Source organism: Salmo salar, chromosome 17 (genome assembly GCF_965601325.2).
Source record: "Salmo salar chromosome 17, fSalSal1, whole genome shotgun sequence".
NCBI classification, from domain to species: domain Eukaryota; kingdom Metazoa; phylum Chordata; class Actinopteri; order Salmoniformes; family Salmonidae; genus Salmo; species Salmo salar.
This window is the reverse complement of record NC_138307.1, coordinates 15,326,224-15,338,979: the sequence shown is the minus strand read 5'-3', so window position 1 is coordinate 15,338,979 and position 12,756 is coordinate 15,326,224. Positions and strand designations below refer to the sequence as shown.

Genomic DNA, 12,756 nt, shown 5'->3' with positions numbered 1-12,756 from the left:
GGGTAATCTTGATGTTATAGCCTCCTACATGTGTCCTCTGTTAAGGCCTATTCACCATCAAACCACCGACCAAAACACTGCCAGCTAAGCTCGCCCTCCCCTTCTACGCGTGCCCGTGGATCTGAGCGCCCCCCCCCCCACGGTTTCCCTCTTTTCGCGGGGTCCTGCAGTGCCTCCCCTCTCCTCGCCCCCGCGGCGCGCACCCGTTGCTGTAATCTCGTCTGTGTCCGCCAGGAGGCAGTAAGGTTGCAGTGAGAGGCTGCGCCACCAGAACAGCATTACAGCGAGGAAGGCTCCACCAGATGGCAGTTTAGGATTGTTCCTTTCTGCTCCAAGGCGCGGTTCCCGCTTCTCACGACATATTTACAATATTAAAATCTACACACTTTTATCAGATATATCGAATTTTTATTTCGGAAGACAGTAATCGATTGGTCGATGGCCGGTAAAGGTGAGTTTGTTGGTATTTTGGTTGTGTTTTTGGCTTGTGGGAAAGGGGAGACGGGTCTCAGAATCAAGATGGTGGATTCAGAGAGCGAGAGAGGGATGGGGAGAGAGGAGGGGGATGGGTGCTGCTCCGCCAGCTAGCGGAGAGGGAGCTGGGTGTGCTTTCTCTCTCTTCGGCTAGCTAGCTACATGAGCAGGAATGTCTCAACATGTCAGCTTGTAAGAACGCGGAGAGACTTGACCGCTGCGTTGAGCCAGAATCACGTTTCATCAGTCGCCCGGAGTTTTCCCGTTACTAAACCAATTGGGTGGGACGTGTTTTTATAGCTCTGATAGACGGGCAGATTCAAAGCGTTAACATGATGTTGTATGCAGACCCTTATTGTAACGTTACAGTGCCGCCTGCGCGACCTAGCCAGACATTGCTAGTGTTGCTAGCTAACCCTAATTCATTGCATATGTATCAAGTTTGCATATGTATCAAGTTTTCAGATGATATATTTGGGAGCGAGGTAACGTTAGTGTTAGTCAGGTTGCTGTCACCAGTGCTATTTGACACCCACAATTGCCAATCTATCACGCCATTCATAGAGATCCTGCAGAAATGTCACCAGTAACGTTAGTAACATTGTTTCCTGTTTTCCCACCCATTGTTTTGACATGTTACTTATTGTACGGAAGTTCAACGTTGGCATTCTTGACAAATTGCAATATTTTAACTAGTATATAATTTTTTGTAAGTGCAGCTAGCTAGTTTGCTAAGCCACTCCGCCCCTTTCTGTGCTGAAGGGAATTTAGCGGGGAAGTGTGTGTGGGGGGATGGGATCCAGTCCTGTTGGTGTCCATGCTCCCCACTCCAGACCTCACTCACAACCATCCAGTCACAAGTCACAAGTCAGTTATGGGTTAATGAGGATATCTGTTCACTTACACCGTTTCATATCCACATGCATCTTTCTTTATGGTGGAGTTTGAGACTATTTGGTCAACTGAGCTAGCTGGCTAATTTAAGCCTAACTCTGATGATTGTGTTACACACCCAGCTTCACTGCTCTTTGTATAGAGTCTAGAGTCAGGTGTTTAGGGTAAAGGATTATACAGTCAGCTGGTGTCCCAGGGATCATTCACTGATTGTTAACAAAGTGGTTATGCAACAAGCTGAGCCATGCGACTTAACACCAGCAGACTGAACTAGCAGCCTACCGTAGGCTATGCATCCTGGAAGACCAACTGACTAAGCTACCACTGGTGCTAGAGATACAATACAACTACTGTAGGCTATGCATCCTGGAAGACCAACGGACTAAACTACCACTGGTGCTCTAGAGATACAATACAACTACTGTAGGCTATGCATCCTGGAAGACCAACGGACTAAACTACCACTGGTGCTCTAGAGATACAATACAACTACTGTAGGCTATGCATCCTGGAAGACCAACGGACTAAACTACCACTGGTGCTCTAGAGATACAATACAACTACTGTAGGCTATGCATCCTGGAAGACCAACGGACTAAACTACCACTGGTGCTCTAGAGATACAATACAACTACTATAGGCTATGCATCCTGGAAGACCAACGGACTAAACTACCACTGGTGCTAGAGATACAATACAACTACTGTAGGCTATGCATCCTGGAAGACCAACGGACTAAACTACCGCTGGTGCTCTAGAGATACAATACAACTACTGTAGGCTATGCATCCTGGAAGACCAACGGACTAAACTACCATTGGTGCTCTAGAGATACAATACAACTACTGTAGGCGATGCATCCTGGAAGACCAACGGACTAAACTACCACTGGTGCTCTAGAGATACAATACAACTACTGTAGGCTATGCATCCTGGAAGACCAACGGACTAAACTACCACTGGTGCTCTAGAGATACAATACAACTACTGTAGGCTATGCATCCTGGAAGACCAACGGACTAAACTACCACTGGTGCTCTAGAGATACAATACAACTACTGTAGGCTATGCATCCTGGAAGACCAACGGACTAAACTACCACTGGTGCTCTAGAGATACAATACAACTACTGTAGGCTATGCATCCTGGAAGACCAACGGACTAAACTACCACTGGTGCTCTAGAGATACAATACAACTACTGTAGGCTATGCATCCTGGAAGACCAACGGACTAAACTACCACTGGTGCTCTAGAGATACAATACAACTACTGTAGGCGATGCATCCTGGAAGACCAACGGACTAAACTACCACTGGTGCTCTAGAGATACAATACAACTACTGTAGGCTATGCATCCTGGAAGACCAACGGACTAAACTACCACTGGTGCTCTAGAGATACAATACAACTACTGTAGGCTATGCATCCTGGAAGACCAACTGACTAAACTACCACTGGTGCTCTAGAGATACAATACAACTTTAATGTCCCACATTGTAATGTTCCTCGTCTCCTTTTGCATAGAACGTCCAACATAGACAGGCAATATTCAGTACACAGCCATAAAACACCACACACTGCAGGCCAGGATATGGCAGGCAGGCCAGGATATGGCAGGCAGGCCAGGATATGGCAGGCAGGCCAGGATATGGTCATCATTTGGCAGGGCTGTTGTTGACACAGTTATTGGTAGTGTGACTTGGTAAGATTTCCAGTGTATGACTAACCTATCACATATGGCAAATAAACTTGAAATGGGAAATGTTTCAATGCAATGTGGAATGCAGTACTTCTGAGCAGCCTAGCCTATTGACTTTGTTGAGTTTGGGGCTGGGATACAAGTCTTCAAACCTAACATTTTAGTAATAGTTCTACAGCAGAGATTCTGCCCATCTGCAACAGTCTGAGGTTCTATCTCTTCTCACAGTACCTTGCCTCCTCTACCACCTTGCCACCCTTCTTACCTGTTGGACTTGTAATTGCCATCACTTTCACCAGCACTGATTTGACTCATGATGTCGTTGTTTTACATACTCTAGTTGAATGCACAGATTGTGTCATACATTTTCAGCTAAAAAAAAGGTTGATGTCAAGCCCTGGTTATGTGGATAAGACTGCTAAATTACTAAAACGTAATGTAGCGTAATTTCGATTTCTTTTTTGTGGTTTTTGAAGAACATGGAGTAGAAATTCCCTGAAATAGCTTAACAATATTATCCAAAAACATCTGTTGGAAATAGGCTAGACTTGTAGGGTAATAATGTTTTCAATGAACGTGAACCAATCCTGAAACACGAGGAAGCTGCTGTTTACACACAAGTTAACTGGAGGCTCTAGTCGTGGATTAAAAGGCATCGATACCGCTTCAAACAGCATTAAGTCGTTTTTCATATTTTTATTCCTTTACAACTACCAAAAGTAGCTGCTAATTTGCATCAACTTGGTTGCCAAGCTCATAGTCGCCGACTATTCCGTTGCAGAATGTATCCTTGTTTGCACCACCCGTTGAAACCTGGTGGTATCTGTTAGTTTGATCGTTAGAGGTAGTGCCTGGTGTAATAGTGTCATTAGGCTAGGGCACATGTAGGACCTTGAACAAAACATTTCAATTTGTTTAGACCAGGGGAAGAGCTAGGTGGGGAGCCCTCCCTATCTATTCAAAGGCAGGGGAAACACTGGAGTGGCTGTTCTGTAAGGAACAGGAAGTTACTGTCGCTCTCTCATTGAAAACAATGACATCAGTCCAGTAATCCAGACTGTTCTGTAGCAGACAGTATATGAATGCAGCAGTAGGTCAGGTGGAGTCTACATTAAAGCAGAGGTTGGCAACTAGATTCAACTACAGGCCGGTTTTTATCAGAGCCCATGGTCGAGGGACAGGAACATGATTATAATAATTTGTACACTGCAAATTGACCACAACTAAGCCCAAAAAGTGGTTGTATTTTCAAATAAGAGTAATTTCATATCTTGATTACATTGAGACACGAGACATGTCTCTTTTTGATATTCGTGGGAATACTCGGGAACAGATTTTCTAAATTAAACTAATTTGAACTGATTTCCTTGTGATTTTAGTCTTTTTTGACCCGAAATTAAAATCCTAAATTATTATATACACTGCTCAAAAAAATAAAGGGAACACTTAAACAACACAATGTAACTCCAAGTCAATCACACTTCTGTGAAATCAAACTGTCCACTTAGAAAGCAACACTGATTGACAATAAATTTCACATGCTGTTGTGCAAATGGAATAGACAACAGGTGGAAATTATAGGCAATTAGCAAGACACCCCCAATAAAGGAGTGGTTCTGCAGGTGGGGACCACAGACCACTTCTCAGTTCCTATGCTTCCTGGCTGATGTTTTGGTCACTTTTGAATGCTGGCGGTGCTTTCACTCTAGTGGTAGCATGAGACGGAGTCTACAACCCACACAAGTGGCTCAGGTAGTGCAGCTCATCCAGGATGGCACATCAATGCGAGCTGTGGCAAGAAGGTTTGCTGTGTCTGTCAGCGTAGTGTCCAGAGCATGGAGGCGCTTCCAGGAGACAGGCCAGTACATCAGGAGACGTGGAGGAGGCCGTAGGAGGGCAACAATCCAGCAGCAGGACTGCTACCTCCGCCTTTGTGCAAGGAGGAGCAGGAGGAGCACTGCCAGAGCCCTGCAAAATGACCTCCAGCAGGCCACAAATGTGCATGTGTCTGCTCAAACGGTCAGAAACAGACTCCATGAGGGTGGTATGAGGGCCCGACGTCCACAGGTGGGGGTTGTGCTTACAGCCCAACACCGTGCAGGACGTTTGGCATTTGCCAGAGAACACCAAGAGTGGCAAATTCGCCACTGGCGCCCTGTGCTCTTCACAGATGAAAGCAGGTTCACACTGAGCACATGTGACAGACGTGACAGAGTCTGGAGACGCCGTGGAGAACGTTCTGCTGCCTGCAACATCCTCCAGCATGACCGGTTTGGCGGTGGGTCAGTCATGGTGTGGGGTGGCATTTCTTTGGGGGGCCGCACAGCCCTCCATGTGCTCGCCAGAGGTAGCCTGACTGCCATTAGGTACCGAGATGAGATCCTCAGACACCTTGTGAGACCATATGCTGGTGCGGTTGGCCCTGGGTTCCTCCTAATGCAAGACAATGCTAGACCTCATGTGGTCGGAGTGTGTCAGCAGTTCCTGCAAGAGGAAGGCATTGATGCTATGGACTGGCCCGCCCGTTCCCCAGACCTGAATCCAATTGAGCACATCTGGGACATCATGTCTCGCTCCATCCACCAACGCCACGTTGCACCACAGACTGTCCAGGAGTTGGCGGATGCTTTAGTCCAGGTCTGGGAGGAGATCCCTCAGGAGACCATCCGCCAACTCATCAGGAGCATGCCCAGGCGTTGTAGGGAGGTCATACATGCACGTGGAGGCCACACACACTACTGAGCCTCATTTTGACTTGTTTTAAGGACATTACATCAAAGTTGGATCAGCCTGGAGTGTGGTTTTCCACTTTAATTTTGAGTGTGACTCCAAATCCAGACCTCCATGGGTTGATAAACTGGATTTCCATTGATTATTTTTGTGATTTTGTTGTCAGCACATTCAACTATGTAAAGAAAAAAGTATTTAATAAGATTATTTCATTCATTCAGATCTAGGATGTGTTATTTTAAGGTGTTCCCTTTATTTTTTTGAGCAGTATATATTAACTCAGCAAAAAAAGAAACGTCCTCTCACTATGTCAACTGCGTTTATTTTCAGCAAACTTAACATGTGTAAATATTTGTATGAACATAACAAGATTCAACAACAGAGACAAACTGAACAAGTTCCACAGACATGTGACTAACAGAAATTGAATAATGTGTCCCTGAATAAAGGGGGGGGGGGGGGGGGGTCAAAATCAAAAGTAACAGTCAATATCTGGTGTGGCCACCAGCTGCATTAAGTACTGCAGTGCATCTCCTTATCAGGGACTGCACCAGATTTGCCAGTTCTTGTTGTGAGATGTTACCCTACTCTTCCACCAAGGCACCTGCAAGTTCCTGGACATTTCTGGGGGGAATGGCCCTAGCCCTCACCCTCCGATCCAACACGTCCCAGACGTGCTCAATGGGATTGAGATCCGGGCTCTTCGCTGGCCATGGCAGAACACTGACATTCCTGTCTTGCAGGAAATCATGCACAGAACGAGCAGTATGGCTGGTGTCATTGTCATGCTGGAGAGTCATGTCAGGATGAGCCTGCAGGAAGGGTACCACATGAGGGAGGAGGATGTCTTCCCTGTAACGCACTGCGTTGAGATTGCCTGCAATGACAACAAACTCAGTCCGATGATGCTGTGACACACCACCCCAGACCATGACGGACCCTCCACCTCCAAAACGATCCCGCTCCAGAGTACAGGCCTCGGTGTAACGCTCATTCCATCGACGATAAACGCGAATCCGACCATCACCCCTGGTGAGACAAAACCGCGACTCGTCAGTGAAGAGCACTTTTTGCCAGTCCTGTCTGGTCCAGCGACGGTGTGTTTGTGCCCATAGGCGACGTTGTTGCCAGTGATGTCTGGTGAGGACCTGCCTTACAACAGGCCTACAAGCCCTCAGTCCAGTCTCTCTCAGCCTATTGCAGACAGTCTGAGCACTGATGGAGGGATTGTGCGTTCCTGGTGTAACTCAGGCAGTTGTTGTTGCCATCCTGTACCTGTCCCACAGGTGTGATGTTCGAATGTACCGATCCTGTGCAGGTGTTGTTACACGTGGTCTGCCACTGTGAGGATGATCAGCTGTCCACCCTGTCTCCCTGTAGCGCTGTCTTAGGCGTCTCACAGTACAGACATTGCAATTTATTGATCTGGCCACATCTGCAGTCCTCATGCCTCCTTGCAGCATGCCTAAGGCACGTTCACGCAGATGAGCAGGGACCCTGGGCATCTTTCTTTTGGTGTTTTTCAGAGTCAGTAGAAAGGCCTCTTTAGTGTCCTACGTTTTCATAACTGTGACCTTAATTGCCTAGTTTATGTGTGTTTGTGTGTGTATATATATATATATATATATATATATATATATATATATATATATATATATTTATACCAAAATCTTTGGGGGTGGGGCCTGTGTATTTATAGTAAGTTATTCATTTGTAGTAGCTAGTTTATTTGTGTGAATGAAGCCGTTTTGATTTGTAACTGAATTAGTATTTTATGATCATGCCAATTACACCATAAATTCTACTGTAACATGTTGCCATTACACAGCTCCAGGGTCGTCCTTGACATCAGCAGACTCAGTCTAGACATAGTTATTGAATCAAGCTGAATCCACATTTAGCACTGTGTTTGTGAAAGTGTGTGTCTGGGAAGAAAGTATTATTTCAGTTTTAGGGAATGACCATTATCAAGCGTGTTCGCTAAAAGAATAGGTCCTATGTCTCTTTACAATAATGAGACGATATTGAAGCTAGCTAAAACAGATGGTAGGTATACAGGGAAGCTGTCAGGACCACTCGCAGTGAAATAAAAACTTTACAGCTTCAATTGGCATTAGAAAAATCTGATGCTGATAGTTAGCTGGTTGTGGTGTAGTTAGCTATCTGGTTGTGTTGCATAGTAAGCTGTGGTGTAGTTAGCTAGCTGGTTGTGGTGTAGTCAGCTAGCGGCTGTTTAGCGGGTTGGCTAGCGGCTGTTTAGCGGGTTGGCTAGCGGCTGTTTAGCGGGTTGGCTAGCGGCTGTTTAGCGGGTTGGCTAGCGGCTGTTTAGCGGGTTGGCTAGCGGCTGTTTAGCGGGTTGGCTAGCGGCTGTTTAGCGGGTTGGCTAGCGGCTGTTTAGCGGGTTGGCTAGCGGCTGTTTAGCGGGTTGGCTAGCGGCTGTTTAGCGGGTTGGCTAGCGGCTGTTTAGCGGGTTGGCTAGCTGACCTGTAGCATCAGATGGAGAGGGAGAATGTGGGACTGAAAATGCTCTGAAGCCTTCCTGTCCAGCGCTGCGCTTGGTTGATTAACATCATTCCCTGAGACCTAGCAGACTGGTGTACTTGTTGGCTACTTGGTTGATTAACATCATTCCCTGAGACCTAGCAGACTGGTGTACTTGTTGGCTACTTGGTTGATTAACATCATTCCCTGAGACCTAGCAGACTGGTGTACTTGTTGGCTACTTGGTTGATTAACATCATTCCCTGAGACCTAGCAGACTGGTGTACTTGTTGGCTACTTGGTTGATTAACATCATTCCCTGAGACCTAGCAGACTGGTGTACTTGTTGGCTACTTGGTTGATGAAATCATTCCCTGAGACCTAGCAGACTGGTGTACTTGTTGGCTACTTGGTTCAACACCCAGGTGGTTATACTACTGTAACGTTAAATGTATCTACAGGCATTGACAGCACACAGTCAAGTATGTTTCAGCACGGTAGCATAGCATCTAAAGCTAACATGATGATGCTGCTAATATTTCTCCAGACGATGCTTGGCTGATTAGTTTTTCTAGCACATTATTCCCCAACACTACTACTGCTGGTGACACATTTAATGTGGGCCTACCCTCAGGGGATCAATAAAGTACAGTTACACACACTCACATACACATTTTACTTCATTGTCTGTATCCATCTATCCATCTATCTATCTATCTATCTATCTATCTATCTATCTATCTATCTATCTATCTATCTATCTCATGCTCCTGAGATTTTCTGGCGGAGAAAGCCTGCTCACACTCAGATTAAGGGTGTGTGTGTGTGTGTTGTTTACTTCATCTGCCCTTATAGTCTCATGTGGGATTAAGGGTTTCCCCGTAGCACAGTAGATTACCCTTCTAACCCCAGATTAGCCCATTACCAGTGTATCAGCAGCGGTCTGGTAAACTACCCTCATGGATGATGAACATTGCCTGTCAGGGACCTGAAGACTAATGTTAGGATGTTTAGGCTTTAGCTCAGTGAGATAATGCAGTCTACAGTTGAGATGATGAGAGGTCAGGCCCTGGGTTCTATGTCTGGACAGTCACACTAGCACATTGACAACCTGGGAATGTCACTTTTCCCCAGCAGCATCTCAACGTAAACCAAACAAACATCTGACTTCATGACCAGACTGCAGGAAGTTCAGCCCTGGATATGCAGTGTTCTTGAACCCACAGTCTTTATCACACACACAGTGATTCTGCTAGTCACAGTAATGGGTTCTCTGTAGTGAAATGATAACATTCTGGAGCCTCTTATGTCATTAGGGTATAATAGCCTCAGCTGGAGAAATCAAAGTGTGTGTGTGTGTGTGTGTGTGTGTGTGTGTGTGTGTGTGTGTGTGTGTGTGTGTGTGTGTGTGTGTGTGTGTGTGTGTGTGTGTTGGGTGAATAGCAACAGACAGTGAATGTGGGTCAAGGTGAGAGAGACAGAAAGATGAGACAAACTAATGAGTCTCTCTCTCCCAGCTCCCCCCAGCCCTCCCCTCTCTTCCTCCTCTGCTCCCACTGATCTCCCTCTGTGCTCTCGTTCTCTCCTCCATTTCACTCTCCCTCCCTCGCTCTCCCTGTGTCTCCATTTTGCGATAGCTGCAGTGAGCCAGGCGGCCATTGCAGAGAGAATCTTCTTTATTTTCCTTTTTCCTTTCTCGTTCTTTTTTTCTTGCCTACCGGTATTTCTTGCTTGCTTGCTTTCTATTGAGATTAAAAATATATTTCTTTAGAAACCTTTTGTTTTTTTATGTAAAGGCTACAGCCCAAAGCCTACTCTAGAGCTCTGTAAAACCACTGTATTACTGTAGAGCCTGCAGCCCAAAGCCTACACTAGAGCTCTGTAAGGACATTGTATTACTGTAGAGGCTACAGCCCAAAGCCTACACTAGAGCTCTGTAAGGACATTGTATTACTGTAGAGGCTACAGCCCAAAGCCTACACTAGAGCTCTGTAAATACATTGTATTACTGTAGAGGCTACAGCCCAAAGCCTACACTAGAGCTCTGTAAGGACATTGTATTACTGTAGAGGCTACAGCCCAAAGCCTACACTAGAGCTCTGTAAGGACATTGTATTACTGTAGAGGCTACAGCCCAAAGCCTACACTAGAGCTCTGTAAGGACATTGTATTACTGTAGAGGCTACAGCCCAAAGCCTACACTAGAGCTCTGTAAGGACATTGTATTACTGTAGAGGCTACAGCCCAAAGCCTACACTAGAGCTCTGTAAATACATTGTATTACTGTAGAGGCTACAGCCCAAAGCCTACACTAGAGCTCTGTAAAAACATTGTATTACTGTAGAGCCTGCAGCCCAAAGCCTACTCTAGAGCTCTGTAAAGGTACTGTAGAGGCTACAGCCCAAAGCCTACTCTAGAGCTCTGTAAAGACATTGTATTACTGTAGAGGCTACAGCCCAAAGCCTACACTAGAGCTCTGTAAAAACATTGTATTACTGTAGAGCCTGCAGCCCAAAGCCTACTCTAGAGCTCTGTAAAGGTACTGTAGAGGCTACAGCCCAAAGCCTACTCTAGAGCTCTGTAAAGACATTGTATTACTGTAGAGGCTACAGCCCAAAGCCTACACTAGAGCTCTGTAAAAACATTGTATTACTGTAGAGCCTGCAGCCCAAAGCCTACTCTAGAGCTCTGTAAAGGTACTGTAGAGCCTGAAGCCCAAAGCCTGCTCTAGAGCTCTGTAAAGGTACTGTAGAGGCTACAGCCCAAAGCCTACTCTAGAGCTCTGTAAAGACATTGTATTACTGTAGAGGCTACAGCCCAAAGCCTACACTAGAGCTCTGTAAAAACATTGTATTACTGTAGAGCCTGCAGCCCAAAGCCTACTCTAGAGCTCTGTAAAAACACTGTATAAGTGTAGAGCCTGCAGCCCAAAGCCTACTCTAGAGCTCTGTAAAGGTACTGTAGAGCCTGAAGCCCAAAGCCTGCTCTAGAGCTCTGTAAAGGTACTGTAGAGGCTACAGCCCAAAGCCTACTCTAGAGCTCTGTAAAGACATTGTATTACTGTAGAGGCTACAGCCCAAAGCCTACACTAGAGCTCTGTAAAAACATTGTATTACTGTAGAGGCTCTCTGTAATATAGAGGCCATGATGCTGCATTATTAAGTGAACCCCCGCTACAGATACCTTAGAGCAGGCCAGGGGAGCTCCACTCATTTGCCAAGAGGGCTTGAGTTTATTGGCACGATTCAAGGGACCAGAAAATGAAAATTAGGAAGGTATTTGTTTTTTATGACCAATGGGCTGGACACAGTGAGGAGACATGTTATTCCCTTTATATTAGGTTTTACATTGGCGTCATTTAGCAGACGCTCTTATCCAGAGAGACTTACAGGAGCAGTTAGGGTTAAGTGCCTTGCTCAAGGACACATTGACAGATGTTTCCCCCGACACACACATTCACTACAATATCTACTACGCTGTTGCTTAAAGACTCATTCCATGTGGGTTTGGCAGAGAGAAAGAGATGTAGGAGAGGGAGAAGATGGATGAATGGGGAGTGAGTGAAAGAGAGAGATTCTGTGTGAGACTTCATGCCATTACCCTACAGAACAGGGTTCTCCAATAGATGGCCCACCGCTGATTTTATTTAAAATAAATATATATATATACAGTACCAGTCAAAGGTTTGGACACACCTACTCATTCCAGGGTTTTCTTTATTTGTACTATTTTCTACATTGTAGAATAATAGTGAAGACATCAAAACTATGAAATAACACACATGGAATCATATCGTAACCAAAAAAGTGTTAAACAAATCAAAATCTAGTTTTATTTGAGATTGTTCAAAGTAGCCACCCTTTACCTTTGACGGGTTTGCACACTCTTGGCATTCTCTCAACCAGCTTCACCTGGAATGCTTTTCCAACAGTCTTGAATGAGGTTCCACACTCTGCAGTCCAACTCATCCCAAACCATCTCAATTAAGGCTTTAAGACAATTTAAGACATTTGTTGTCTTAGGTCTCTCTTTATGTAGTGTTGTCTCTTTTTATGTAGTGTTGTCTCTTGTTGTGATGTGTGTGTTGTCCTATATTTGTTATTTAAAAATATATATTTTTAACCCCCGCCCCGCAGAAGGTCTTTTGCCTTTTGGTAGGCCGTGATTGAAAATTAAAAGAATTATATTCTTAACTGACTTGCCTAGTTAAATAAAGGTTATAATAATAATAATAGTTAGGTTGAGGTCGGGTGATTTGTGGAGGCCAGGTCATCTGATGCAGCACTCCATCACTCTCCTTCTTGGTCAGTCAAATAGCTGAAGTGTGTGAGTGTATACGTACGCACATACATACACACACACACACCGTGTCTTCAGAGTATTCACACATTTTGTTACAACCTGAATTTAAAATGGGTAACATTTTTTGTCACTGGTCTACACACAATACCCCATAATGTCAAAGGAGAATTGTGT

The 12,756-nt window shown here is 45.2% G+C and overlaps 1 protein-coding gene across 1 annotated transcript in view; it reads left to right on the top strand.

The window, feature by feature from the left end:
- The first annotated feature begins 264 nt into the window (after window positions 1-264).
- The window catches only part of LOC106575446 (cohesin subunit SA-1), a 44,846-nt gene continuing 32,354 nt past the window's right edge, over window positions 265-12,756 (top strand). Inside the window, exon 1 of the mRNA XM_082963489.1 lies at window positions 265-451. The gene's annotated coding sequence lies outside the window, so the exon portion shown is untranslated. The remainder of the gene's footprint in view (window positions 452-12,756) is intronic.